This window comes from Podarcis melisellensis, assembly GCF_964234715.1.
Source record: "Podarcis melisellensis genome assembly, chromosome: 16".
Taxonomy (NCBI): Eukaryota; Metazoa; Chordata; class Lepidosauria; order Squamata; family Lacertidae; genus Podarcis; species Podarcis melisellensis.
In genome coordinates, this window is record NC_138533.1 from 20,341,526 (window position 1) to 20,360,542 (window position 19,017).

Consider the following 19,017-nt stretch of genomic DNA (forward strand, 5'->3'; position numbering starts at 1 on the left):
AGGAGGAGGAGGAGGAGGAGGAGGAGGAGGAACTGGCCACTGAAGCAGTGCTTGGCTCCATGTTCAGCCTCCTCTGTCCCCTGATTTAATAAGACATGGGGGGCCCTCCCAGAAAATATTGGGAGGTGGGGGCCAAAAGGGCTGAGCCCCCATGAGTTTGCACGCCTTGTGTGATGGTCCCCCAATCATATCTTTGGCCTGCAGGGATCGATCATTGCTCTTCAGCCATCTTCAGTGCTTTGAGGTTTTGTTGCAATCAAGTAATATATCAGTCTGGCTCTTGCACTTGTGAGTTATTGCTAACCGCGCTGTGGTCATTAGGAAGCCTACTAGTTCTCTGTGGTGGAGCCTAAGTCTATGTCCAAAGATAGGAGGTCTAAGGCAGGAGAGAATTTGGAGAAAGGGGCTGGCCTGTAATTGCGGATATAATGGAGAATACTCTATTCCAAAAGTTTTTAGCATGGAGGCATCCCCACCAAAGCATATGAGAGAATAGTATTCGGGATGCAGCAATAGCTGAGCATTTCACTAGACACAGGAGAGCAATTAAAAGCACAACAAAAAGAGACACCTTCCAAGAAACGTGGACCCCTTTCTTTAACTATGTTAATGACCCAAATCAGGACCTTGCTATACCAACTGCTCAAATATTATCAGTAGAGAAGTTACGTTAAGTAATACGTTTGAATATTGAATGTGTCAATGTATGTCTAAAGACAATGGATGAAACAAGCACCCTTAGATGTACTGCTGGATAAGAGTTTAATGGTTAGTGTATTTGTTTTAACACACACACACAAGGCAGTGGTGAGTAGACCCTGATGGCTTCTTACAGAAACACAGGGAGGCACATTTCTAAGAGTAAGGGGTGTTCAACGGAGGAGTGGTGAAGACATTTAAGCAATAAGTTATGGCCTTGCTCCAGGTTACCTCAAAAATCATTATCTCCCTTTACGAACCTTCCCAGGTACTAAGATCCTTGATTGAGCGCCTTCTCTTGGTCTCATCAATATCAGAGGCTTGTGGTGACACAAGTCAGGTACGAACAAGTAGACCTGAGATGCACTGGAACCCTACTTATCCAACTCAAGGTGAAAAATCCCTGGGATGGCAGTTCCATCATCTGCATTGCAGGGGGTTGGACTAAATGACTTTTGGAGTCTCTTCCAACTCTTCAGTTCTATGATTCTGTGATCTCCCCAAATATATGAGCCAATAAGCTTGGGGAGAAATGTCCTCCCTGCACTTCCTTTGATTTCTGCTTGGCATCAATATTAGATCAGCAGCAGCTGAGTGAGCAGCCTAGAGAAGACAGGGGAGCTTCTCTCCTTGATGGTCTCTGTGGAGCACTGAGGTTTTTGTGGTTTGAATTCTCCTCTCCCCTTAGTGTTTGTTTGCCTCAGTTGGCCCAAACCTTGAAGCTGACTTCTAGTAAAAGGCCAACAGAAATGAAGTACTCATTGACTCTCCCAGGGTCTCTTCCTCCTTTGTATTTTCTCTCCTTCCCTTTGGGAGCAACGCAGCTTGATGACATTCCAGATCTCTCAGTGGGAAAGAGAGAGAGGGAGAACCCACATGTAAACACCAAGAGCCTGATCAATACATTCATCAGTTGCTCATGCTCTGGCGACCTCCCGTCTGGACTACTATAATGGGCTGTATGTGGGACAGCCTTTGAAGACGGTCTGGAGGCTGCTCCTAGTGCATGATGCAGCAAATGAGGTGGCAGGAAGGGCAGCCCAGAGGGATCATGCCTCACTGGTCCTGAAAACACTGCATTGGGTTCTAGTAAGTGACTGGGCAAGGCTTTGTTCTAGCACATAAAACCTTAGACCACTTGGGACCCAAATGCCTACAGTAGAGAATCGCTCAATATCAGCCATCTCAGATCCTACAATTAGCAGGGGAGGCCTTGTTGGTGCTGCTGCTGGGGGCTGCCTGGTTGGCATTGATCCATGACAGAACCTTCTCAATGATGGTTCTCCATTTCTGGAATGTCCTCCAGGCCTCCAGGGCTGACTTGATGTCTCCAGGTTTGCCTGTCCCCTTCCAGGTGATAGGGGGAGGGTTTGAATCTCCAGGTGGGTGAGAGCACCTTTAAAATCTTCTTCTTCCTCTCCTCCTCCTCCTTCATTATTTTATTACTGTATGTGCAGCTTACAAGGAGCTCCCAGCAGAATCAGGCTGCAGATTATTGCAAAGATTTTCTGGGGTGTCTGCCTTCCTCTGCTTCCTCCCTTCTCCCAATTAACATACTTCACTGGGGCTTGATGGTGGGAGGGTATTGAAGGACATGCTCTCAGGGATTGTAATGAATGCCTAGTGTATCATGCTTAATGACATCACCAGGGCCAGCTCCTACAACGTCACCAAGAACCATCTCTAGGTCTCAGGTTTGGACCCTGAAGGTCTGTGGTTTAGCAACCTTATTGCAGGCACTTTCCAGGCAATTGTGAGATTACTGTTTTTTAGACTGTATTTACATTTTTATTTTTTGAAAAAAAGAGAAAGTTTTGTTGTCTTGTGTTTGCCATCCTGGGCTCCTTCAGGAGGAAAGTCGGGATACATATTGAAAATAATAATGATGACGCTACTAATAATGTAATAATGTAAAGCTAGGCTTTTCCCATACCACTGCCCCCCCCCCCGATTATCTGGAAAGGCTCTCAGTGACAGGGAACGAGGTGTCAACAGTGAGACAAATCTCTGCTTTGATTCTCCTCTGTGTTATACCCTTGACAAATGCTAAGCTTGTTGCTGCAATAGCACAGAAGGCCTCAAACAATGGTCGCCCTGTTGCCAAGTCAGCAAACGCGGAGCTCTGGAACCCCTCAGGATCTCACGGCCTTAATGAAAACAAGGGATTTGGTGGGATCCGGTCTGAAAACTAGCTAAACAAACCCACTCTCCCGACCTCACCCTGACCTCCCAATGAGGTGTTAATTACTGAGGGATTAGCACCTTTCCTCTATCACACCCGGTTTAGCTGAGGAACAGGAGGTGACAAATATGGAGATACAACACAAATCCCAGGAGGATCAGGCCACAGCCAGAGGCAAGGGGAAAGAGGCTTGGTCTGAATTTTAGGTACTGCAGAGAGCCACAAGGATGCTTGTGGCTGGGGATTGAGATTCCCTGCTTGGTTCAAAACATCCGGAGGATTTCCAAGGTGAAGCAGAAAGCATGCTCCCAAAGTCCAGCGAAATGGCTCATTCAAGACAGATTTGGACATTCCCACCCTGGAGATGTCTGGTTGCTGGAAAACAGGAACATAAGAAGAGACTACTGGATCAGGCCAGTGTCTCATCTTGTCCAGCATCCTGTTCTCACAGTGGTCAACCAGATGCCTGTGTGAAGCCCAGTGGCGTAGCGTGGGGGGTGCAGGGGGGGCCAGCCGCACCGGGTGCAACATCTGGGGGGTTAGGGTTAGGGGGTGCAAATCCACGGGTTAGGGGATGCAAATTACTTGCCTTGCCCCGGGTGCTGACAACCCACGCTACGCCACTGGTGAAGCCTGCAAGCTGGACTGGAGCACAGCAGTCCTTTGCCCACCTGTGATTCCCAGCAACTGGTATTCGGAAGCATATTTCTTCTAACTATGTAGGCAGAGCATAGCCATCGTGGCTAGCAGACACTGATAGCCTTCACCACCATTTATTTCTCTAATCCTCTTTTTAAGCCATCCGAGCTGGCGGCCATCATTACCTCCTGTGGAGCTTACTTGCCTACCTCCGGCTTAGTCTGAATGTTGTCCTTTTCCAACTCAGCAGGGAGGAGGAGGAGGACAGGGCCAAAATGGCTCTGTCATTGGGTCTGGCGCCACCTACTGTTGGTCTCCTTGTCTTCTGCCCTATGAACTTCAATGGGCACTAACCCTCACTGGATGACCTTGTCTGGATTCTGCTGCCATTTGAGGTGCAGTGTGTGGCGGTAGCCAAAAGTCCCTCCTCGCCCTTGCCCCCCAAATGCAGAATGATCTCCCCAAGGGGGCTTGGCTGGTGCTTACTACACTGTGTTTGCTTGCCACTTAAGTTATGACACTCTCTCCCCCCCATTTATTTTACTCCGACAGATTCTGCTGCTTTCATGTGAATTTTTGGTAGGGTTTCAACTCAGCCTGTTATGGTAAATTGCTGTGGCGCTTTTGCTGTGCCGGTGGCATCCACGTGCTTTGAAAAAGATGTGCAGCTAGTTTGAAGGTTCGAACCTTCTCAGATATATGCAACTTCCAATTGACATGCATCCAACTGACACGCAGCCGTGCATGCATGCATTGCACCAAACCTGTCTGTCACTTTAAAAATGACCCCCCCAAAGGCCCCAAAAGAGCCCAGAAAGGGCAAAAGGGCACGGAAACAGACCTAGTAACCCCACTAGCCTTTGCATGTCCAATCCCAGAAGCCTTTGCACCAATATTTGAGGCCTGTGGAGAGTTGGAGTTTGAGAAAGGAGGTTTGGGGGAAGCGACTGTGGTCCAGTTTGGTGGTCTGGTAACCGTTGCTGGTTTTTAAGGGGAGGGGATTCCATGAGTTTCCAGAGGTTCAGAAGGTGTTTGCAGGCTTTTCCAATGGTATTTCAAATATACACAATTTCACTGATGCACACGGTGCCTCAGAACATAAGGTCCGTGCAAATTGGGAGTTGCCTGTACATGATGCATGCCTGTAGCATGCATCTTTGCTGATGTGCGTGATTTGACCCTGAGAACAAAGGAGGGGTTCTTGGGATTCCATTGCACTCATTCTGACTTCCCTTCCTTTTTACCCTGCTGGGAAGAGAGAGCCTATATCTTAAATTCTGGGGTTTCTGAAAACAAAGCAAGCAAAAACAAAACAAAACAAAGAACAAAACAAAACAAAACAAACAAACAAGCAAACAAACAAGAAAGACAATATAAAGACTAAATGAGGCATCTGCCCAAAGGAACCCTTCTGTTCCCAGATTCCAATGACTGTGCCTGTTAATATTTGGCCTGTGTCCAACTACTCAGAGCTGACCCATTGAAACTAATGTATCATTATTGTCTATGGGCTTACTTTGAGTAGGGCCAACACTGTAGCCAATCCTTCGCCTTTCTGTCCTCTTGCCCTTAGCACCCTGTATTTTGTGGCATGCTTTTTGGCCTAACGATGCCGTCCCATTTGAAAGATGCAGACCACCCCAGTGACCATCTGCGGCGATGGTGGTAAGGGAATATTAAAAGCAGCGCCACCGCCTAGCTGTCTCTGTGTCAGATGAATAGTTAAAAATTTATGGTTGTGATTGTTTTCCCCTTGAAAGCCCTAAATTGCTTTATCCTTTTGAAAATTGTTCCCTTTTGAATTCAAAAAATCAAACCTTTGTCTAGACTCAGCTGGGCTCTTAGCTGATGGATCTGTAGTGGAATTATCACCCTATCCTGAGCAGCCTTGTCCTTTTAGGAGAAGAGCCCAGGACTGCTGCAAATCAAGACAGGGTGATCACAGGGTATGGCTAGTCACGTTAGATGGGGCAAAGGCCACCAGACCACAGGGATTTCAGAAGCCAGGGGGGTTGCATGAACCCCCCTCTGTTCTACATCTCTCCTGCACCTGAATTGTGCCATCCATCATGCTATGTGCTGAGTCTAGAGAATTCACTATTTGATTTCTAGTGGCACCTCCAGTAATGACCTGAAAACATTTCTTTTTAATGAGCTGGATTCGCTGCAAGTGGGATCTGCAACAGAATGTTGCAGTATATCTTTACTCCATAACAGGAGAGCTCGTTTGGGTTGCCAGCCAGGCCCTCCTGTAGGATACTCCATTCCACCTCCCCTTCTTGCTTGTACGGATTGTGGGAGAAATTCGATTAAGCTGACTATTTAAAAGCAGACTTACAGAATTCGCCGTTTCTGAAAATACCGTTAATGCCACCATCCCTCGAAATTTGCACTTTCCTGAATTTTGCAACACTACTCTTAGGCAAAGTCGTGTGTCCAACACTCCCCCCCCCCCATGCTTATGTATACTAGGGTAGAGCATGCATTTAAAAGTCTGTAGGAATAATGAACAAGAATGCATTGTAGTGGGGAAAATTGCTTTTCAAAGTTTGTGTATAAGAGGTAAAATCGGGTGCCAAGATGTGTATCTTTAGGAGAAACTTGCACTAAAATGCTATTGAATTTTCATGAGCACTTTTCTTGAAAAAATTGCATACTTATGTGGACATGTAAATAACAGAACTTCAGACTGTAAAACAGAGAAACTAAAATGGACCTGTTCGTCATCTCCTGCTTGGTTTTCTATTCCCTCCCCCCAAATTGTAACCAGCTTAATGTGGCTGCTGAGCATGTGAAACCCAAAAGCTAGAGAGTAAGGAGAGAATCCCGGTGGCTAGATGGAGAGGCAAGAAGGCTGTGCTTGGTCCCAGAATCTGAGGTTCCTCACTACTGTGTTATGAGTACAAAGGAGGGCCTCAGGTCAAATTCTCTGTCCATCTAGCCAAGGCTTGTCTTCTTTGATGGCCAGAAGCTATCCAGGATTACGAGACAGAGAGAAAGACAGACAGAGAGAGGATGTTCCCATCAACTGCTGCCATATACTTCTCTGGAGGTCCCTGTAATGGATCGGAAACATTGGGCATGCAAAAGGAAATACTCTGCCACTGAGCTACAAACACAAGCATATACCATATCAGAGCACTGGTCCATCTAGCTAAGAAGTGCTTTCTCCAGGGTTTAGGCCACGTGAGTGGCACTGTGGTCTAAACCACTAAGCCTCTTGGGCTTGCTGATCCCCTCGACAGGCTGAGCTCCCTTTGCTCTGTCCCAGTTCTTGCCAACCTAGCAGTTCAAAAGCAAGACAGTGCAAGTAGATAAATAGATACCGCTCCAGCGGGAAGGTAAACAGCATTTCCATGCGCTCTGGTTTCCATCACTGTGTTCCATTGCGCCAGAAGCGGTTTAGTCATGCTGGCCACATGACCCAGAAAGCTGTCTGTGGACAAGCACTGGCTCCCTCAGCCTGAAAGCAAGATGAGCACCACAACCCCATAGTTGCCTTTGACTGGATTTAACCATCCAGGGGTCCTTTACCTTCCCCCCCAACTCTCCAGGGTTTCAGCCAAGGGGTCTTTTCCCAGCCTTGCATGGAAATGCTGGGGGGGGGGTGAACCTGAACCTTCTGCATGCAAAACAGATGCTCCGCCCCTCTGCTAATTTATTTCTATCTCAGGGAAGAAGGAGGAGGAAGAGGAGGAGAGTTTGGACTTGATATCCCACCTTTCACTCCCCTTAAGGAGTCTCAAAGCAGCCAACAATCTCCTTTCCCTTCTTCCCCTACAACAACCACTTTGTGAGGTGAGTGAGGCTGAGAGACTTCAGAGAAGTGTGACTGGCCCAAGGTCACCCAGCAGCTGCATGTGGAGGAGCGGGGAAGCGAACCTGGTTCACCAGATTACGAGTCCACCGCTCTTAACCACTACACCATATTGGAACACTAGAATGTTAAGAGAGAGAGAGAGGGCCAGCCCTCTGGACCTGGTTCAGTGGGTCATATGCAAGAGGAATAGGATGGGGGTGGTCTCCTCAGATGCCAGCACACTGTACTTGAGGGAAATCTCATTGCCATCAGGACTTATTTCTTTGTTTGTTGCATTTATATCCTGCCTTTTTCCCTCAAAAGAGCTCAACGCGGCATATGCTCCTATCACTGAATCCCCACATTAACCCTGTGAGGTAGGTTAGGCTAGGAGCCAAGGTCACCAAGTGAGCTTCATGCCATGGCTGAGTACAGGGATTCAAACCCTGGTCTCCCCTGGCTCCTAGCCCACTGGCACTCTAACCGCTATGGCTCCACTGGCGCCACCCAAATGCAAAGCAGGCCCCGCAACACGGAAGTCGATGCAAAGATCTGGTGGGGATGGTTCGTAGTGAACAAAAATGCCACACAGCAAAGGGTGCTGTTGTGGATGTTGAGCGGTGGCCTGTTCCCTTATTTGGCACCCTTCCCTTCTTTTTCTTCTCTGGCCAAAAGGGAAATGACTTCATGCGATGTTTGTCCCCTTGTGTTATTAAACCAGGCCTTAGCCCCAGGGGAGGAGGGCGTAAGTGGCACCAGCATAGGTCAGCCTTCTGAACAATGGACTTTGATTGTTCACACTTTCCCTCTCAGAGAACCCCCAGGGGTGAGACTGGGGGGGGGGGAGAAGAGTCGTATTGTGATGCAACAGTGCAGGATGGGGGGGGGACAGGAAGGGAGGGTTCAGGTGTATATCAAACTCAGTTGAATAGCACTGATTTCACCGCTATTTTTCTCGAGTTTCAGCAACACCTCGGAGAAGGCTGTTGCCTAGTCTATGTTTGCATGTGTGTGGCTTTCCTTTGTTGCTATAAATAGAGCCGTTCTGCTCTTTTGCTTTATCACACATGATTATTATTGCACAGGGCAGCGAAAGCAGGGTCAGGAAACTATGGGACGGGAGGCGATGGGAAAAGGAGGCTCTTGCTGTGACTTGGACAGGACTTTTGGGTGTTTTCCTACCACCTCAGATCTACGACGGTGTTTGGTGTCCAGGTTTGATTTTCCTGAAAAAGCACCCTGCTCACACCCCTGCCCTCCCCACCCTCTGTCTCTTTCTCTTTGGCCCCCTCCTCCAATGCCGCCCGGTTCCTCCCGAGCACAGTGGCTCCGAGCCTGTTGGGCTTCGGTCTCCAAGGAGGAAGCCGTCCTTGTAAGCGAGTTTCCTGGTATTATGCCATTTTAACAACCCCGCTCTTGATTTAGGTGTCGGAGGGCAGCTAAGAATATTCCCTGACACTTGAAAGAGACCTCCATTGTTTTCCTGATTGGTGAAGAATTGCTTCCCTCCACCCACCCACTGTGCTCAAACTTCTCTTTGCAGGGGCAGACTGGAGCCGCGTTATTGTGATTAAATTTAGACCTTGGACTATATTAAGGCCTCCCTGGCAGGCAGCCTGCAGCGCTTTCACTTCTTAAAGCAGGAAGCTGGGCCTTGGCCTGTTTGTATCTGTGGACTCCAAGTGGGTGAGAAGCTAGCCTTTAAAAAAATAGGAGTGGAGAGAGAGAGAGAGAGAGAGAGAGAGAGAGAGAGAGAGAGAGAGAGAGAGAGAGGAATGCACACCACACATCCAGTAGACAGGAGGGAGAAAGCTTTTAAACCTGCAAAGGATGCAACTCCCCCCATTCCCATAGAATCACATACACTCCAACATTTCTCCGATGAAAGAGGGACATCCTATTTAATAATAATAATAATAATAATAATAATAATAATAATAATAATACCCTGCCCATCTGACTGGGTTACCCCAGCCACTCTGGGGCACTTCCAAAATATATAAAAACATAATGAAACATTAAGTAACTTCCCCATACAGGGCTGCCTTCAGATGTCTTCTAAAGGTTGTATAGTTACTTATCCCCTTGTCTTAGGAGTTGCATAACTCCATACCCTCCAACGTTTCTCTGATGGAAACTGGGGCACCCTAAGTAAAAGCAGGATATTCCATGATCAAATCAGATCAGAAACTGGGATGGCTTCTGTAAATCCAGGACTGTCCTTGGAAAACAGGGACACTTGGAGGGTCTGGAGTAATAGAATTGTAGAGTTGGAAGGGACCTAGTGGGTCTTCTAGTGCTGACAATGCAGGAATCACAGCTAAAAACTGCTCAGTAGAGGTTGATAGGGATGGGGGCTTCAATCCGATTGGTTGATTAAGTCAACCCATTTAAATATTTACATATTGCTATTCATATTCTTTTTTTTAAAAAATCAGTTTACAACAACTGTACACAAAACCATGCCATCAAAACCATATGAAAAACTTAAAATCAGAAATCACTAAATACCATGGATAGATGCGTTCTGAATTGCCTGCATAAGCCCAATGGAATAGAATTTTTTTCAGCAGGCATTTAAAAGCTGAAACAGAAGACGCCGGTTGAATCAGTATTGGTAGGGTGTTTCTCAAGACTGGGCAGATGACACCAAAGGCTCCATTTCTTGTTGCTACTGAATGAGCCTCACCAACTCAGGGCACAACCAGTGATGCTTCTGAGATGATTTCAGCGACCAAGCTGGGACAGCAGGACTCAGGGGACCCCAGAGGTACCCTGGATCTAAGTCGTTCAGAGCTTTCTAAATTAACACCAGGAGCTTGAACCTTCAGCAATGGTGTCAAATGCTCTCAACCAGATGCACTGGCAATCTGTCCACCAGCCTTCTGCACCAACCGGAGATTCTGAATCAGGTTCAAGGGCAGCCCCACACAGAGCACATCGCATTGAAAAGTGGCTCTTCCTAATTCACACATCCCCCAAAAATACGAGAACTGAAAGTCAGCCATCCTTTGAAATTTCGCACTTCTACTTTTGCAGTGCTGGTCAAGCACTGTGTACAAAATTGCATGGAACTGGAGTGAAGCATGCATAAAGTTGCTTATGTTCTTGAAAACTCTCTCTGTGTGTATCTGGTGTGGCATAGGGGGTTGGCAGTGGTGCCAACTTGAACCAAACCAAACCATTCAGCGTGGCAGCCCAGAATAGCAATGGTACCGAGATACCACACAGCTCCAAGGAGACAATGAAGTAGTCACTCATACAAAGAGCCCCTTTACAAACAATAATGATGCATAAAAAATAAAAGGATTCTCCACCTGTAAGTTCAATCATTATAAAGGTACTATATAAGCCACACATTTGCATATATACTGGATGCACTGAGCAACCATGTGCCTCTATAATTGTATAAGAAATAAACAGGCTATATAATAGTTATTTAAGCCATTCCCTCCTTGTTTCCCTGGACTTCTGCCCTCTTTACATACTTCTTTATTCCTCCAAATCAGGCCTGCACACCCCACAGTGGTATTGGAGACCCCTGTCCCTCAGCAGGCCACCTGCGCTTGCCTGTTCCTTTCTTTCCTCTTAAGACAGGAATCTCTTATTCACATTTCCCTCTGCAGATAAGGCAGGTGTTGTCCTGCCTGTGAAACCACCCCTCTCCCCCACTCCCTTGCTCTTTCCTCCAGTCTCTTTTTATCAAGCAGCTGGTGCTGGTGGGGCCCATGAAGACGCCGAGGGTGTGCATGGGGAGGAGGAAGGAAGGAGGGGCTGGAGATAAGGAGATCTCCGGACAAGATGTCTGCAGGCATGATGCTTATCTGCTGGGCTGGGCGGAGAAGCCGTGGGCACCTCTTATCTCCTGTCTCCCGCTTCCCAGCCCACTCCGGCAGGCAGCTGGAGCAACGCATTCCTGGGTCGATGGATTCCTGCTAAACAGGAAGCTGCTGTTGCTTCCGAGAGCCTTTCAGCTGGCCATGCCATTTAAAGGATGATTTCCCCTTGACAGTCAAGAGCAGCAAGGATCCCACGATGGAAGGCGACAGAATTGATGGCTTAAAAATGTCAAGCATTGATATACTGCCGTAGTCTCCAAGAGTTGTGCAGCAAGGGCACAGAAGAAGATGAGAGATAAGTTTTTGCATTGTGTTGCTCATGGTGCATCACTAGAAGAAGAGGCCAAGAACCCTTCTAGCACGGATCAGAATGCTGTTCTCACAAGGCCAACCAGAAGACTGTGGGAAACCCACAAGCAGGATTTGAGCACAAGAGCCATCTCCTCTCCTGTGGTTTCCAGCAGCTGGTATTCAAAAGCATTGCTACCTCTGACCATGGAGGCAGAGAAAAGGCAAAGGACCGCTGGACAGTTAAGTCCAGTCAAAGGCGACTATGGAGTTGTGGCACTCATCTTGCTTTCAGGCCGAGGAAGCTGGAGTTTGTCCACAAACAGCTTTCCAGGTCATGTGGCCAGCATGACTAAACCGCTTCTGGTGCAACAGAACACTGTGATGGAAACCAGAGTGCACAGAAACGCCGTTTACCTTCCCGCCACAGCGGTACCTATTTATCTACTCGCACTGGTGTGCTTTCGAACTGCTAGGTTCGCAGGAGCTGGGAGAGAGCAACGGGAGCTCACCCTGTCATGGGGATTCAAACTGCCAACCTTTCAATCGGCAAGCCCAAGAGTCTCAGTGGTTTAGACCACAGTGCCACCCGCGTCCCATTGGAGGCACACCACTGCCATCATGGCTAGTAGCCTCCAATGGCCATGAAATTGTCCAATTCTTTTTTACATAAGAACATAATAGCATAAGAAGATCCTGCTGGATCAGGCCAATTGTCTATGTAGTCCACCAGCCGGCCAGATGCCTGTGGGAAACCCTCAAGCCAGAGAGGAGCAACATAGCACTCTGCTCTCTTAAGGTTTCCGGTAGTGAGTATATGGAAGCATTTACTGTCTCTGAGCAACGGGACACGGGTGGCGCTGTGGGTTAAACCACAGAGCCTAGGACTTGCTGATCAGGAGGCTGGTGGTTCCAATCTCCGCGAATCCCCGCGACGGGGTGAGCTCCCATTGCTCGGTTCCTGCTCCTGCCAAACTAGCAGTTCGAAAGCACGTCAAAGTGCAAGTAGATAAATAGTTAGTGCTCCAGCGGGAAGGTAAACGGTGTTTCTGTGCGCTGCTCTGGTTGACCAGAAGCGGCTTAGTCATGCTGGTCACATGACCCGCAAGCTGTACGCCGGGTCCCTCGGCCAATAAAGTGAGATGAGTGCCGCAACACCAGAGTTGGCCATGACTGGACCTAATGGTCAGGGATCCCTTTACCTTTACCTTACTGTCTCTGAGCATGGAGGCACAGCATAGTCATGGTGACCAGTTGCATTCACAACATTGTAGAGTTGGAAGGGACTGGCAGGGACATGCAAGCCAACCCCCTGCAATGCAGGAATCTTTATGCCCCATGTAGGACTCGAACCCACAACCCTGAGATCAGGAGCTTCATGCTCTACCGACTGAGCTATCCCAGCACTGATAGCTGCCTCTTCCATCCTTGACATAGGGAGACCCTGGCTTTTGACGGTGTAGATTGGAGGCACCAGGAACTGTCCCTGGCCCCAATACATGGCTTAAATCAACCGGTGCTTCCTTGAAACAGAGCCCCTGTGGTGGTACCCACTTATCTGGAATTCCTAGGGCGCTACTGCCCTTTCCCTCTAATAGCCTCTTTGTATCCACCACTGGCAGAGGCCAATAAAATTTAACTTCCTTTGTGCATCCAATAATTAAACAAGACTTGTGATTGGCTGTCAGGCTGGGGGGGGGGAATTAGCAGTTTGGGGGATCCTTCTTCCACCTGAGGGCCACAGTGCTTCAAGTCCATTTGCCTCAAGGCGCTGAATGGCTGTCATAATGCACTAGCAGACTCTATCCATCGATGGACTTTTATGTGTGTTTCCCTTTTGTGGGATCTGGAACTGCATCAAGCCTAGTAAGGAAATCCGGGGCATGCTAAACTAATTCATTTCCCAAGTCGTTGGTTTAAAGAAATCCACTGTGCATCTCGATTGCACTGGGAAGCTGCCCAGAACATGATTCTTTTAGCATGTATTACTTCTTTCGGAAGAATTCACTCAGATTGGCTCTGCTACTGTTGAAAATGAAAACGAAGTAAAGCACTCTTTATCCGTCTCAGGTTTAGCTCAAAAAAGTGTTGAAGTTGGTCACTGGAAAGGAAGCAATGAAAGATGAAGAGCTATAGTTCAGGGGCAGAGTATCTGCATTCCATGCTAGCAGTCCCAGGTTCTTTTTTTTTTTAAAAAAATAGTTTTTATTAAATTTTACAATTTTATATTCAACACAATCATTATTATCACAAAGAAAATATATGAATCCCAATCCCCGCCCCCCATGACTTCCCTCAACTTCCTCTTCTGGTTCTTTAAATATTTGCTTCTCCTGCCCATCTTATTCTACCTTCATTTCATAATCTTTTAATTAAATATTGTTATGTTCTTATTCTTTTTGTACCATTTTTCCCCCAAATTACCTCTTACCCTTTATCATTTCCCCATTATTGCATCTTAACATTTATCCTTGTTTTCTTAATTGTAAGTGTTTAATCAAACCCTGCTAGTGAGTCAACTTCTTTACAATGTTTTTGTAAGTACAGTGGTACCATGTTTCAAGTCTGGGATCCATTCCGGAGCCCCGGATGCTCAACGAAAAGGACGCTCAACAAAGCGCCACTCTGCGCATGTGTGTGGAGTGGTTTGCATTTCTGCGCATGTGCGATGCAAGATTTAGCGCTTCTGCTTATGCGCGATCAGCAAACCCAAATGTAACCTGCTCCGGTACTTCTGGGTTTGCTGTGGACGTCCACCAAAATGGACGCTGGACAGGACGGACTTATACAGAGGTACCACTGTAACTTAATGGGAAATTATTTATAATGAAATGAAAAGAATGTTTAAGATAACCTTTGCTAAAAGACCAGAAGCTTTTGTGTTTGGTATTATAGGTCAAGACTTGCCAAAAGAGTGGAAAAAAACTATTCATGTATGCCACAGCAGCGGCTAGGATATTACTAGCCCAAAGATGGAAAGATGACAAGATACCAACGAAAGAAGAATGGCAAGAAAAACTGATGGAGTACGCTGAAATGGCAAGGCTAACTGGGAAACTAAGAGACAAGGACAATAGAGCCTTCAAAATAGCAGTGCCAAGTTAATCCATGTAATTTCCAGGTAGGACTGGGAATGCCTGAAAATCTGAAGAGCCTCTGCCAGTCAGTGTAGACATTAATGAGATAGCTGGACCAATGTTCTGATTGATATTACGGCAGCTTCTTATGTTGCTATTAAGTTCTTGCACTGCAGGGGATTGGTTTAGATGAACCATTGGATCCCTTCCACCTCAAGGGAAAGGTAATTCTACTGCTGCAAAGGTAATGATATATGGGTGGTTTTTGTGATATTTTGGAACCATTAGTTCAGTGACAATATGCAAACCAATGCTGTCTTAAAGTTATTGCAATGTTATTACCTGGAATTTTTTGTTTTGTTTTTGATGTATTAATAATTTGGTTTTTTAAAAAAACAACAACAGCAACACACACACACACCACGCTGCATGATTGCAAAACATTGATATATTTTACAGTTAGACAGCACAGAATGAGGAAAAACAGCTCATTGCTGCATAAATCATAACAAATGTGAACGGAGCAACGTTTCTGTTCTCATCTTCCCACAGGCTTCTTCCGGAGTGCTCAGAACAAGGGCTGCCATCGTGCTTTGCATAAAACACTGGTACTGAGTGGTTTTTGACAACTTAACAACTCCTCATCCTGCTGCAAGCACCTGATCTTTTAATCCCACTTGCCAACATGTTTCTCAAGCCCTGATCTTAGAAAAGAGGAGCAACGGCTTTTGGAATGGGCAGCGTCACATGCAACTCAACACCTCGCAGTGGTGAATGTTGGAAGCAACACATACATGGCCAAGGACCCATGGAGCTTGGATATGATGAGGACGATGCAGTGCCTCACATCCATTTTTGGATGTTCGCCTCTTCCAGTTCTCTCCATCATCTGTCACTTGCTTTTTGCACCCACATAATAAGCCCTGTGGTTAGTTTTAGATTGCCCAACCATCACATAGGCGCTTGTCTCCATGATCTTTAGGAATTGTGGGGTCTCCATACTGACACTGCTTTATTTCATCAGCCTAAGCCATCTCTTGCCACATGTCCTGCATGGGCCCATTTAACTCCACAGTCTATTTCATGACACCCCTAACTTTCCCATTTTCTATTCTAGCTTTTCCATCTGATTTCTAACACTGTGTGCTCCATGGCATGCTGTGTTGTTCTGAAGCTGTTTATGTTTCTCTGCGTTACGGTCTAGTTCTGCTCTCCACAACACATTGCAGTAAATAGGCATGTATTGATCACTTTAGCTACTTTAAAGTCTATGGAAATAGCTTTCATTTTTCATTATAAAGCTGAATTTCCCAAAGGCTGCCTACAATTGTTTTATTCTCCTCTTTATTTCTGCTGTTTGATTTCCTCTTCCCAATAAGAATCCTTGTCTTAAACAGATGTATTCTTCAGTCCCTCCCCCCATTGCTTATTTTTCAGTTGCATATAGTTCTCTTCTTTGGTCCCACCCTACCTTTTTGTATTCTTTGTTTAGTTTTCCAGCATTTCTTGCAGCACAACTTCTTCTCTTCTTCTTCTTCTTCTTCTTCTTCTTCTTCTTCTTCTTCTTCTTCTTCTTCTTCTTCTTCTTCTTCTCCTCCTCCTCCTCCTCCTCCTCCTCCTCCTCCTCCTCCTCCTCCTCCTCCTCCTCCTCCCTGCCCCCCAAGTAATTCACAAAAAATTAAAAATAAAGCAAGCATGGATAAAACACAGAGGGTTAAAACATATAAAAGATAATAGTCAAAAAGTAATTAAACAAGTAATTAAACAATAATAGAATGAAAAACATACTGAAATGCTATTAAGCACTATAAAGACCCCTTTACTTAAAAACACCCAGTTCCCCAAGGCGTGCTGGAACAAAACAGTTTTCGCCTGTTGGCAGAAGGACAACATGGAAGGAGTCGGTCTAGCCTTTCTAGGAAGGGAGTTCCAACATCTGGGGGCAACCACCAAGAAGGCCCACCGAGAAGATGCATTTCTGGGGTGGGGAACAGGATTGCAAGATGCTTTTTGAATCATGTAATCAAAGATTTGTCTTGTTTCCATGCATTTCAGACCCTAAACCACCATGATCTTTCTATACCAAAATCTTCATGGGGGGAAAGAGATAATCATAGCTATGCAGTCTGTGTATACATTTGTAAGCACCACACTACAAACATTCCCAATAACCTAGTGGTGGAGCAGATACTTTGCAAGGATAAGGTCCCAGGTTCAATCCCCATCACCCCTAGGTAAGGCTGGGAATGTCTCCTACATGAGTCCCTGGAGAAGCTAGAGTAGACAGACCTGAGCTAGATAGATCAACAACCAGACAATTCCCTAGGTTTTTAGCTCAGCAGCAGAGCATCTGCTTTTCATGCAGAAGGTCCCAGGGTCAATCTTCAGCATCTCCATGTTGGGCTGGGAATGTCCCCTTCCTGAAATCCGGGAGAGCTGATGCCACTCAGTGTAGACAATGTTGAACTAAGCAGACTAGTGGCCCGACTCATTCTGCAGTAACTGCAGCTTCTGGGTCAAGTGCAAAGGAAGCCCCAGGCTTTCTAGCACACCATTCCTTGCCTCATCCAATGGAGGAACCCAGGGCCATCTTTACCTGGGGGTGCAAGGGGTGCAGGGCATCCGGGTGCTGAATTCTGGGGGGTGCCAAATGTGTACCTACTGTATACCGTTCCCTCTCAATCGGTGGGAGTGAAAAGCAATGGAACAAAAGTCCCCGCACCCCTCCTCTGTTGCTCTGTTACTCTGTAGCCTCAAATATTACTGATGAGTCAGGAAATAAAAGCAGATTTTTTTCTGCTGCGTTGTTGTTACAGGCGAGCGATTTCCCCCCTAAGAAAAGGTCAACAACTTTGGCTTCCCCCCTTCCCCCAAAATGCTCTATAAAAGTTAATTTGGGGGTGCTGAGTAGATCTTTGCACCCCGGTGGTGCATATGCTAAAGATGGCCCTGGAGGAACCACGCGGAGGTCTAAAGGGCCCCAATTCAAGACCATGGCACTTCACAAGCAATGAGCAGAAATGCCAGCAAGACATTTCCCCCACTTTTCTGTGGTTATCACCAGGATCCGACCTGACCCTACCATTAGGCATAGTGCAGCAATTGCTGTTGTAGCGAAGGACGCTTCCAGCATTCATGCAAGGCTTAGCTTGGGGTCATCTGGCGTATATTGAGTGGGACACAGTGGAGGTGCCATTTTGTCAATCTCTCCCCCCCCCAGTTTCAATTGCATTTCACTTTTAATTTGTGTACCGCCTCTCTATATTACTATACAGCAACGAAATATGCATCCAAGGACACATACCTTATTATATGATCCATTATGTAAAGTCATAATAAAACATAACTTTAAAATGAAACGGCATATCAAATAAAGCAATAGTCAAAACAATCTATTAGAATACAATAGTACACAATAAAATCAGCTCTCAAAACAGCAGCAAATGGTAATTAAACAGAAATAATTCAGACGGCAAAATGTCTGACTAGGTGCTCTTTGTCCTCTGAATGAACCCAGCTTCTCCCCAGCCAAAATGTCAGCACCACAGCATTGCCTAAAACGGGACCTAGGATATGCTGACTTCCTCTTGCAATGTGGAAATAATCCAGATTAGGCCAGCAGCTGCCTCTGTATACTTTGGCCTGGGTGAAAGTCCAGAAATGACCTTGCGTTCCCATGTCCAGCTCCCCCCTCCTCCTTTTCTTCTTTTCTTCCTAGCCCATATTTCTTAAGTCACCACCCTCTTGCAACTCTGGAGTTGATTCATGCCTTTGTCAGGGCATGATTTGACTGCAGTCACGCTCCTCTACTCCATGAACGCTGAGTAACCCTAGAATCAGCTCTTTATGAAACATGGAGGGTTCAAAAGTTCTCTACCAACAGGTCACACATAAACAACCCTCTCTCGGCGGCTGACAGCTAGGCTGTACCTAGCAACAAGTGGGCGCTTTGTTCAAAGGGGATTTCTTTCATTTTTTTTATTTTTGCTAAGCAAGGGAGTGTCTCCCCTCAGTTCCAGCTACAGGTTGAAAGTCTGCTCTCAATTACACCTATGCACTTTGAGGTTTGCACCAAAGTGACGGCAGGCACTGCCATGCATCTCTCATATACCACAGTCCAGTGCATTTCATAAATAGGCAGTGGGCTGTTGGCCGATAGAGTAATATTATATATATACGGTATATGACGAATGGTATTACAGAGCTGGAAAAGTTTCGGAAAAGGGCAACCAAAATCTTCAAGGGGATGGAGCAACTCCCTTAATGAGGAAAAGTTGTGTTGTTCGTTCATGCTTTTTAGTTTGGAGAGAAATCAAGGAAGCGGTGACATGGTAGAAATGCATAACGGCTTGGAGAAAGTGGGCAGGGAAAATAATAATAATAATAATAATAATAATAATAATAATAATAATAATAATATATTTATACCCTGGTCATCTGGCTGGGTTTCCCCAGCCACTCTGGGTGGCTCCTAAGAGAAATAATAATATTAAT